Genomic DNA, 12692 nt, shown 5'->3' with positions numbered 1-12692 from the left:
GGTATATGTTTGGTTTTTGAGTGCATCATTATATTTTTATTGAGACTGGTAGCATGTGTGTTATCACAATGGATGGTGATTCGCTGTTTAGTTTCTATGTTGACATCCTTCAAAGCTTCCTTCATCCAAAGTATTTATGTAAAACAGTTAGCTACGGCTATATATTCGGCTTTAGCTATAGAGAGAGATATAGATTATTGTTTTTTGCTGAGCCAAGCTACTAGGAAATCTCCCATAAAAAATTCATTTCCACTGGTGCTTTTACGATCATCCATGCTTCCAGCCCAATCAGCATCGGTATAAGCTGTCACTGTAGTATTTGTGCTTTTGGGATACCAAAGACCAAAATCAGGGGTTCCTTTCAAGTATCTGAGAATTCTTTTCACAGCCAACATGTTGGATTGCTTAGGAGTTGATTGAAATATTCCAACCATTCCCACTGCCTGCATAATGTCGGGCCTTGCAGAAGTTAAGTATAAGAGAGCTCCAATTATTGACCTATAAAGGGTTGCATCTGTCTGGGGGAAATCATCATCTTTGCTTAATTTGCAGTTTGTGGTCATCGGTGTGCTCATAGGTGAAAATTCTTCCATTTCATATCTTTTAAGCATATATTAGAGATATTTTGTTTAAGAGATAAACATGCCTACTGCGGTTTGCGATACTTGTAGTCCAAGAAAGTAGGATAGCTCACCAATCATTGACATTTCGAATTCTTTTTACATGTTTTGAGAAAACTCATGGCTCATTTCATCATTATTTCTAGCAAAAATCAGATCATCAACATATACAAGGGTGATTAGTAATTTATCCTTATCCATCTTCATGTAGAGATTACTTCCTACCACCCCCTTTTTGAAGTTTTGTTGTTGTAGATAGTGATCCAATCTTGTGTACCACGCTCTAGGAGCTTGTTTCAAACCGTATAATGCCTTTTTCAACTTACATACAAAGTCTTTTCCTTCTTCTAGATCAAAACCTTATGGTTGCTCCATGTAGACTTCTTCCTTGAGTTCCCCATTCATAAATGTTGATTTTACGTCCATTTGATAGAATTTGAATCCTTTTGAGCATGAAAATGCCAAGAACATCCTTATAGCTTCCATACGAGCTACTGGTGCAAAGGTTTCTTCAAAATCGATTCCTTCAATTTGTGAATAACCTTTATAGACAAGTCTTGCCTTATTTCTGATGATTTGTCCATCTTCATTCATTTTGTTTTTGAACACCCACTTAGTTCCAATTATATTTTTATCCTTTGGATGAGGTACTAGCTCCCATGTCTCATTTTTCTCGATTTGAGACATTTCTTCTTCCATGGCTTCCACCCAATGAGGATCCTTACTTGCTTGAGTAAAAGTTTTTGGTTCTATCATAGATAGGAGAGCAACATCATTTCTCTTTGGTGTACTTGTCATCCTTCTTTGGGTTTGTATTCCTTCATCTACATTGCCAATAATCTATTCTTCCGGGTGATTCTTTTGGAGGAATTTCACTTTTAAAGGAGTTTGAGATGATTCTTTTTTTTTTGTTTTTCTTGATCTTTTTCTTCCTTTTCAGGTTCTTCTTCACTTTCTTCAATAAAGGGGTCAGCTTCATGATCTTCAATTTTCTTTTCTGGAAGCTCTTCATCAATATTCACATCAATACTTTCCACTATTTTCTATAGTTGATCATTGTAGAATTTGTAAGCTTTGCTTCTAGTAGAATACCCAAGAAATATTCCTTCGTCAACCCGAGAATTAAATTTTCCTTGTGAGTCATCATTGATCTTTATGAAGCATTTGCTCCCCAAAATCCTGAAGTATTTTACTAAAGTAGGTCTTCCTTTCCATAATTCATAAGGAGTCTTCTCATTATTTGGTCTTAGTTGAGTTCGATTCAAGGTATAAATTGTTGTCCTGACTGCTTCCTTCCAAAATTTTGGCTGCAAGTCAGCTGCTAGTAAGATAGTTCTGCAGATTTCTTGAACAGTTCGTTTTCTCCTTTCAACTACCCCATTTTTCTTAGGTGTTCTAGTAGCAGAGAGCTCTCTTTCGATTCCATGTTCTCTACAGAATTCATCAAATTATTTTGATGTGAATTCTCTTCCTCTATCCGTTCTAAGACATTTAATTTTGGAATTCTTTTCATTTTCTACAAGAGCTTTAAGATTCTTAACACATTCAAATGCTTCAGATTTATATTTTATGAAATATACCCACATCATTCTAGTATAGTCATCAATAAATAAAGCAAAATACCTTTCTCCTTGGAGTGTTGGAGTTCTGGTTGGCCCACATAAATCTGCATGAATGATCTCTAGAGGTTTTGATGTGGATAACTCCTTAGTCTTGTGGCTGGTTCTAGTTTGCCTGCCATGTTGACATGGGTCACATATGGCTTGATCTAGTTTTGACATCTTTGGAATGTCCCTTACTGCATTGATTTTGTTGATATTGATCAAGTTATCAAAACTTGTATGCCCCAGTCATTTATGCCACAACCAACTTTCACCTGTTTGACTTAGATAACATTTATCTTCTTGAATTTTGTTTAGAATGTAGACATTATCTGATGTTCTAACTCCTTTCAACACAATTTCTCTTGAGGAAGAGTTCCTTATTGCACAATTTTTAGTGCTGAAGACAACATTATGTCCTTGATCACAGATTTGACTAACAATCAAGAGATTGTGTTTGAGCCCATCTACCAACAAGGAATTTTGAGCCTTTCCTTTTCCATTAATAAGGGTAATGATCCCTTTTCCAGCAATTTTGGCAAACCCACTCCCAAAGGAGACATTTCCTTCCTTTTTGTTTAATGAGAGAAACTTCCTTTTGTCACCTGTTATATGTCTAGAGCACCCACTATCCACAAACCAAAGATTTTCTTCACTATGAGCACATAAAGCCAGACCACATTTATCCATATTGGGATTTTCATCTTTTGCTTCTCTACTTTTGAGGGGGAAATTTTGTTCGCTATGTCCATTATCATTACATAATGAGAAAATTGGATCAAATTTGGCCAAAGGACCAAACGAGTTGCAAATATTGATTTGTCCTTGCCCTTTGAGACTACATGGTTTGTTTGTCTAGTTCTTCAATCTTGGTGCTTCATTCTTACGAGTCATGCAATGTTTAGCCAAGCATATGTTATCCCCTTCAAGCTTGCAATTTAAAATAATTGGGCTACCTGCTAGAAATGGCGGGGGACAATTTGGAAATATATCAGTTGTGTCGGCAGCTCACTCTTGAAACATGACACTTTTTGCTTTGTGTCGAGTTGGGATATCCTCCTTTGTATCATTGACCTTCATGGGTTTGGGTAGTTCATTTTTTCCTTCCATTTGATCTCTGCCACGTCATCATGACCACCAATCCCATGGATCCAAAAGCTGCAAAAATTCCAGTTGTGTCGCCGATATGTTCAAGAGTTGTCCTTCTGCAGTTACACTTACCTTTGATTCTCTGTATCATCCAAAATCATTTTGCATTCTTTTGTCTCGTGTCAATGATGTTGGAAACATTATGGCTATCCTTCAACATGGTCATTTCTCGTCGACTTCAACTCATTATCCAAGAAGTTGACCGAGAGGCTCCCTTCCAGTACCTTAAAGCTTGCATGCCATAATGGCAAGTTCTTCGCACTCGACGACAAGTTCACATCATTGGATTTCAATCGAGTGATTTCATGGGTGTTCGAATTTAGTTCCTCTATTCACAATCTGTGGATTGTGCTGATAGTACCTTGAAGACCATTGTTATTATTTGTGGTTTCCCTCGCACTTGTTAACAATTTACATCATTGACTAGTAATTAAGTGACTTTCTAGCATGTTCGATGTCAACACATCTATTCACATGTTAGAATTTGTACTTTGATCGGGTCGTGTTGGAGCACAAGACCCTGGACTCAGATTAAAAAAGTCCAGGTTGCGAAGTGATGTGACATGGTTACATTGATATACATGTCTCTTTCAGATGGATGGCTGTGACCATACCATGAGTTATCATATGTGATCCTTCTTATTATTGGATGGCTGCGACCATACCTTGGTTTCATTATGATCCTCTTTGATGGATGGCTACGCCCGTACCTGGATCCATTTACATGATCATTCTCTTGATGGCTACATCCATGCCACGATTCATGATTCATGTATCATGTATTCTTTGTCTCTCCCACACTGATGTGCAGAGATTAGCACTATCCCTAGCACCGACCAGAGCAACTGAGCTGTGTTCCAGTCGTGTCGGTCTTGTTATGGAAAGTTTTTGAAATTAGGAGTCGAAGCTTCCAGCTCTAGAAGCTTTGTAATGGAAGTCTGGTAAATGGTTTGGTCAGATGGGGTTGAGGATGTCAGTTTGGGCCCCTTTCCCCTATAATGATGGAACTACCTGAAGATATGATACCTTATCCCATCAGAAGGGGATCCATCTCCCATTCATTCATCCTATATAAACCTCCCTTCTTCCCAAGTACAAGCTAGTGTTGAAATGTTAATGTTGGTGTGCTAGTGTTATTTTGGTTTGGAGTAAACAACAAGCTATTCCTAGTTGTAGCTATCTAGTTGTGTGAGGGAGAAGTGTGATTTGGTTTGGAGTGAAGCCTAAAGGGAAGAGCCTTAAAATTATTGTGGATTGAGGCCATCATGGAATGCTAGTAGAAGTGTGTGGGAACCTAGTCTTGTCAGAGGAGGATTGCAACATCAAGACAATGGTTGTATTCTCTCTTTGATATTAATATATGCAACTATCGATTGATTTCCTACATGATTTTTCATCTTACATATTCATGGATTAATGTTTCCTGACTTGTTAAGTAGGTTGAATTACAATTTTTCTATTATCACGGTTGTTGTTTTCTGTTGTTTACTTGTTTCAGTTGCTTGAAGAAGGAAGCGAGAGATAGCTGGAGTGAGCAAGCAAGGACATCATCCTAACGAGATAACCGTACTAAGAGGTAGGTCCTCTTAATTGGTTCTAACCTAAGGAAATCTTCCATAGAATGTATCTGTTGTGGCTAGACCCATTATTGGGCTAGAGGAATTTGTTTGTGTCCGCACTTATAATTTTACTTCACCACACCGCAAATTCAGTCACAAATCCTCCTATGATGCGATCGAGCCAATGATCAACAGTGCAGGCGATCTTATCCTCAGAGGCTTCCAATCTCTGTACTAACTTCGGGCTCCAGACAATAGGACCATCAAGTCTCCACATTCCTTGTCTATCCGCTAGCTTCGGGATCCACTTGTATAGCTCAACCAGAAAGGAACATAAAAAGATCTCATGAATTTCTGTATACAGGTACTTATCCAGCCACTGTTCCTTTTTTAGTCGTGGATTTCTGTTCTCTTGTGCCGCAGAGTCGTGGATCTTCCTGTCCAACCAATCTTCGATCTCTTTCTTAGGTGGATTCTAGTGATACGACATCACACATCTCTTATGCAGATTCTAGTCGCAGCAACGAAACCATTTGTTGGCTGCGTGGGGAGTAACCTAGGTTCAATATTAATTAGCCAAACAAATCCCTACACTATTGGCCCTTTTGGCATTAGCCCACGGAGCGTGGACCGAAGTCTCACTCGAAGTAGTATGGGGGGATGCTGGAACCAAGTTTCCGCACCCTAAGATGGTCGTGATGTCGTTTTATAACTTCTTTTCCTGCTTTCGCACAGGTCGTTAAGTTCTAGGGCTCGATCAATCTAGCCATTTATTCCGCCCTTCATTACCTCCGCGAAGGAGGGCAATTGACCTTCGCGCAACCCTAACTTGTGGTCCAGGTAATTTCACGCTACTATGAAATCATATTGTACGGGTTCCCACGTTATCTTAAGTGATTTACTTATCTTACTAAACAATCACAGTTAGCACTGCGTAATATGATATTCTTACATGTGTTTGATTAACTAATATAGTCACATACATTCACACATCACATAAACATTGTAAATTAAACCCAAAACACAGTATAACACGATGCATTAACAAGAAATAAAGACACATAAATTGTAGAATACTTCTCTTTATTGATATCTTCAGATCATTACAAAATCTGCCTGCCCTGTGAACACAACTGTAGGGGTCTGCGCATTTAGCTGCGGACTTCTACCCTAGGCCTCTGCGCACTCAGTTTCAGAGCCTCTACCTATGATAAGACACGAAACTTAGACTTCTCTACCAAGACTCTAAGCCTTGTCTTCCACTTCCCAAAAACTTATCACTACTTAGAGCTTACTTACTTAGCTCTTTTTATACAATCCCGTGGTCTACGGACCATGGGTAGATCTTTATAGATGACTTTACACTTTACAAAATAAGGGTGGATGTTGGGGATGGAATCCCCCCCACAACATGTTTTGGGGCTCAAAGCCCAAGTTTTGAGTATTATTGTTGAAAAGACTCCGCGAATTGCGGGTGTGGAGCGCAAATTGTATGTTAGAGTCATAGGGTTGTCCGCCCTAAGTTTTAAATGTAGTGTTGGCCTACCCATGATCCGTGAACCATGGGATTGTATAAATAGAGCGAGGCTCTAAGTTGTAAAGAGAATTAGAGATAGATAGAGGAACAAATGGAGTCTAGAAGATAGTGAGCATAGAGGGAAGGTCTAAGTGCTTTGGGTCATAGTAGTAGGAAGAGGTTCTGCAGCTGAGTGCGCAGAGGCCTAGTAGAGTCCGTCGATGAGTGCATGGATCCCTACAGCTAAGTGCACAGGGCGGAGTTGAGTCTGGAACCAAGGAAGAAGAGTAATAAAGAGAAGTTTGATTCCAAATCTTGTGTATCTGTTTTGAGTTATTATATGGTTGATATCTTTTGCAATTATATTGTTTTATTTATCGTGCGCACTGGTATGAATGGTGAACATTGTTAAGTATAACTAAACACATGCAGATAAGCTAAGTGATCAACTAATATCAGGTTAATAATAAGGGATTGGGTACTAACGTGGATCGAGCCCTGAGTAGGGTTGCACGAAGACAACATCACTGACTGCGAGGTACTGATAGGTGCGCGTAGCGACGTGCGCATAGGGTCAAACCGCGGACCACCGAAAATCATCAGACATCTCTAGGGTGTGGAAACCTGGTTCTAGCACCCTCCCATACTACTTTAGGTGAGACCTTAGTCTGCGCTCCATGGACTGTTGCCGAAAGGGCCAGTCGTACCAGGATTTGTTTTGCTATATCACCTCTAAACCTGGGTCAGGCCCCTACAAGCCAACAAATGGTTTCGTTGTCGGGACCGAGATCTGCATAAGGGATGTTTGATGTCGTGTCACTGGAATCCAACCAAGAAAGAAATTGAAGGGTGGTTGGACAAGAAGATTCATGAGTTCGCGGCGCAGGAAAACATGAATCCGTGAGTATCTAAGGAACAGTGGTTGGAGCACTACTTATATACAGAAATCCATGAAATTTTCTTTCCGTCCTTTCCTTCTGAACTGTATGAGTGGATCACGAAGCTAGTAAACAGTCAGGGAAGGTGTAGGCTCAACAAACCAATCATGTGGACTCTGGAATTAGTGTGCAAACTAGAAGCATCAGGAGATAAGATCACGCAAGCTGTGGACCATTGGCTCGATCGGATTATAGGAGGATTTATCACTGAGTTCATAGTAGATACGACCATCAGCTATAGTGAGGCGGGACGACGCTTCCTCAAAGGACCACGAGGTAAGTATATTAAATCTTTGAATACTTGGATTAAGATTCTATTGTGTGAAAAGATGGTATTGTGAATAAATTAATGTTTGGGACTGCGCGAAGTGGAAAGATTTATAGAAACAGAAGTAGTGAAGAGTTAGAAACTAGTCCCTTAATTTCACCCTCGTGGGAAAGCGAGGAAGAGCTCGTGAAAGTATCTTTGAGAAGCGTGGTTAGTCTGATAAGACAACAGATTCCACGCTTACCACCTCCACCTACACCACCACCCATATCACCCTCTTCACCTCCATCTCCACCCACCCCACCTCCGCCACCACCACAGTTCAACATGGCGAGTGCGATCAAACTGTCGGTATTTAGAGAAGTAGGGAATGAAGATCCGGACCAATTCTGGTTCGTGGTAAGGGCGGTATGGGAAGCACAAGGAGTCGTGGATGATAATATAAAGAAGGATACATTGGTAAGTGCGTTTCAGGATTGTGCATTAACATTGTACATTAAGAATTCTAAAGACCATCCAAACCCAGGAATGCTATAGGATAAAATGCACGGTGTATGGAGAATGGAGATACCCTCAAGGGTCTTCTCGGGACCCTTGGCAGACTGTAAGATTATCTGCAGCCGTCACAAAGTTACATGCATGTCCATAAACATTAACTAACTATCAAAGCAAAATAGATGAATAACCTCGAGCCTCTGTGTAGATTTGCTGGAGAGCACAATGCAGCTAGCTAGAAGTCCCCTGAGCCAACTCTAGATCAAGTCCTGCACATAGAAGAGACAAACATAATCACAACATACAACCTTGATAACTAATACATGAATACATAAAAGACATCTACTTACACATAACTAAGCTACTCATGCTAAAAGGTATTGGACAAACAAATAAATGAATGATAGTACCAACACCGTAGAGTAGACAGTACAACTGTAGTTCTATATTAATGTCAGAAGAGTGATTACAACCATTTGTTGCATCAACCTTCCCTTACCCCTCCAACTTATCTCTCTCTCTCCCTTCTTACCAACTTCTTATGCTTAGATTTGAGACTATGCTCGACAATCAAGTAAGCTATCCATTCAAACGATCTCACCTCTATCACCATATCCCTAGCTTTGCTTATGTAGCAATTGAGTTAGGGTTGCCAAGTTCCTCCATGAGTTCCTTAGGGTAAAAGCAATGAAGTTTCCATGCTTTTCAACTCTTTCCCATTTGCCTCCTTCATTAGGATAGAAATCCCCAAAATTGGTTGAACTTGAGATGTTTCCTTTCTTTTCTTGAGTAGATTTAGGAGCAAATATCTAGATATTTATGAGTCAATTCGCTCCTTTGACCTTTAGAACTTCATTAGGATCCACTAATGATTTTCTCGAACTAACAACTAGAGTTAGTAGGGTCTCTAACGCACCCTTAGGCTTACAAAGAAGCTTTATAAAGTAGGTTGTCAGTGTATAGCCAGTGTTAGTGTGGAAACAAGGCATGTGATCTTGGTCTTTGCTTCAGCTATCATGTCTTTCCCCTCTAAGCTGATGAGGGGGTCATTTTGCTATATAATAGATGCCCCCTAAAGTGTGAGATCAGAGGCTACGAAGATGGTTGAAATACTTTAATTAAATATAATTTTCCTTCTTCGACAAAAAGAGAGAGAGGATCGGAGCTTCGGGTGGTACGGGAAACCTGATACAACACATATATATAAAACTACTAAAATCATGTCTTGAGTTGGGCATTCCCATGCTCAGTAGCTATGTCAGAGTGATTTTCTCATAAAAGAGATATGACGATGTTGGCCGGTGATAAGCACAATGCGGATCCGGTGTCATAATAGGATCATTCTGATGAGCTGTCTCCAAAAAACAATTAACGCAACTTGGGAGAGGAAGCAAGGTTGATTGATGCGAGCCTCTACCCGACTTCTTGATTTCCGCTTCACCGAACAGAATAGATCGATACATGTGAATATATGCATTGATGTCGAACATGCATGAAATCATTTGATCACCAGTCAATAATAGAGACCATTAACAGACGCGAGGAAGGTCACCAATAATGGTGGGTGTCTCCAAGATGCACAATACAATATAACGAGTTTGAAAGATGTTTTTGTCGTCGAACACCCATAGAATCGCTTAACCAGGAGACAATAATGAGAACCCATGATCAAACACAAGGCGACCTGCCACTAATGTCTGCAAGTATGAAGGCACTGAATGTGTTTCTAGGTTGTCTTCCTAGATAGAGTGTTGAAGTCGATAGGAAGATAACTGTAGAAAGGTAGGCAATAATGTGTCCTACATCAATCGACACGAAACTGGACAAGAATGATTCATTTTTTGAGGAATATTTGAGCATTGGGTCTAAATACAGAGGGCATGATGAAAGGATATGCTTGATGGGTTGATGGAGGAAACAAAATGTTAACCCTTAAACAATAGAAGGTATGACAACGGTTTTAACCATGAAGCACTAGACTCATGAACACCAAAGAGTGTTAGGATACAAAGATGCAAGAACATCGGGGTATTTAGGCTAAACTCATAGGATGGTAGGATTAATATTGAGAGGCTGTCATAAGGAAGGTTTATCTAAGGGAGTGCCATGTTCAAGGGAACGATCGCTGCCAAACCACACTTTCTAATACTGATTGCAGTTGTATTGTCTACTTTCCCCATCTGATTAGTTTCGTGAGTCCAGACGGTAAACTCATCGATCTTTTCATATATTAAGAGTCTGAAAAGGACCGTGAAAAGAGTGACTCTATGCCCTATCAGATTAGTTTAATGAGTCCAGACAGGCAAACTCATTGATCTTTTCATGTTTTGAGAGTCTAAAAAGGATCATAAAAAGAGCGACTCTATATCTTGTCTATGTAATTTAATGAGTCTAGACTAGACAACTCGGTTGTCTTTTCATATTTAGAGACTCTGAAAAGATCGTAAAGAACGAATCCATGGTAGTCCCTTTGTCATAGTCGTTAACCAGGTGCAACAATAGGTTAATAGTATACTCGGATCGGTTACTTTTTCGTGAGTTAATCTATTGAATCCAGATAAAGAGAAACCTATTTTCAATAGATGTTGACCTCATTTTGTTATGAGTACGAGGAGACGGACTAAACTTGTTTTTTGTTGTGAATTTTTAATGAGTCATGCGATGACAAAATCAATACCTTCATCAAATTTTAACGAGTCAAATGAAGAAAACTCAAGGTATCTTTTTCAGTTTATTGAGCAAGAAAAAAGAGGTAAAAGAACTGCTCATTCCTTCTTTGTAGATTTAACGAGCTCGAAGAAGGGGAAAAACTCAGGGATTTTTCGATTTAAGAGCGAGAAATGGTCCCAAAAAAGAAAGTGCTCTTGTTGCTGCCGTAGATTTTTAACGAGCCCGGTGACAAAAACTCAGGATTTTTCAGTTTAATGAGCAAGAAAAGTACCTAAAAGAATGCTCAGGTTATCTTTATAAATATTTAACGAGGCTAAAGGAAAAACTTAGGATTTTTTTAGTTTTATGAGCGAGAAAAAAGCACCTAAAAAGAATGCTCTAATGGTGTTTTTCAGTTTAATGAGCTAGAAAAAGAGTTGCTCGGACCATCGTCATATGTGTTTAATGAGCCCAATGATGAAAAACTCGGGGATTTTTCAGTTTAAGAGCGAGAAAATATCCCATAAAAGAAAATGCTCATATCTTCTTTGTAGTAGTTTAACGATCCCAAAGAAGGAGACTCGAGGTTTTTCAGATTAACGAGCAAGAAAAATACCATAAAAAGAATGCTCACTCTTCTTCATGGTAGTTTAATGAGCCTGAAGAAGGAGACTCAAGGATTTTTCAGATTAACGAGAAAGAAAAATACCATAAAAAGAACGCTCGATCTTCTTCATGGTAGTTTAACGAGCCTGAAGAAGGAGACTCAAGGATTTTTCAGATTAACGAGCAAGAAAAATACCATAAAAGGAATGCTCGATCCTTCTTGATCTCATGCTTGACAATAGAAGGGTCTATTCCATGTATTTCCTCATAAGACCAAGGGAAAACATCGCAGAAATCCTTAAAAGGGTAGGTGAAGCTCAAAATTTCCTTAGGATTGCGATTGGCTCCAATTTGTTTGTTTTCCACGATGCTTGTCATGACAGAAATATCGATGAGCAATGTTTTTGAAATATTTCCTATGTTTCCTTCCGAGTCCAAAGTTTGGATAGTCGTATACGGTGAGGAAACAATTTCAGGTGCGTCAGGTGACAGTATTTGAAGAGGAATCATGTCTAAATTAGATATGAGATATCGAAACACGATGGTGCGAGTCCTCCCAAGGTCGCTCTTCTGAACTCATGATTTCTCTAATAGCTTTGTCCATAGGTAGGACTTGATTGAGTGGATCAAGAGAAGGAGTGGTTATGGGAGGGGTAGTGGGATTGTTGGCTATAACCAAAGTGACCGAAGATTCAGATGCAGATTGAATGGCTTGGTAGGTCGATTCAGCTGGTGACAATGACATTTTTTCTCCATAAGTGTCAATTTTTGAAGGGGTCAGGAGGATCCACGGATCGGTCGGTTCATGAGGAATGGATGAAACCGTAGAGACTGTCTGTGGAACCGCGGGCGATAGAAGAGGAAAACAACCCATCAGGGAAGAGCTCTTCAATAGACCAGTATCGATACTAACGTAAGAGTCAGGTACACCACCCACTAAGGGTACAGAGCCGCTAGGTAACGGGGAGTAATCTGGGGTGAAAAAGGACAGTTGATCCACTATGAATATCTTTTCATCCAAGGGAAATAGGATGATATAGAAGACCGAAGAAACAATGGAATTCATGGCATAAGTCCAAGTGCGGCCCAAAAGTAGATTATAGTCGAGTTTATGATCCACGACTTCGATATCCACCGTTATTGTTTTCCCACTCAAGGTGATGGGATAGCTAGCTAGGTAACCTTTTGGGATGAAAGTGTGGCCGTCAAAAGCTTTAAGGGAATTCGACAGCGGGGATAGGGTTGGAGAACCCAGAGTGAGCCAACATGAAGCCAACATGACGCAGGTAGA

Source organism: Pinus tabuliformis, chromosome 3_2 (assembly GCF_031772625.1).
Source record: "Pinus tabuliformis cultivar Carrire ecotype Pingquan chromosome 3_2, CPIR1, whole genome shotgun sequence".
Lineage (NCBI taxonomy): Eukaryota > Viridiplantae > Streptophyta > Pinopsida > Pinales > Pinaceae > Pinus > Pinus tabuliformis.
The sequence above is the reverse complement of the archived record's forward strand: the minus strand, read 5'-3'. Positions refer to the sequence as shown.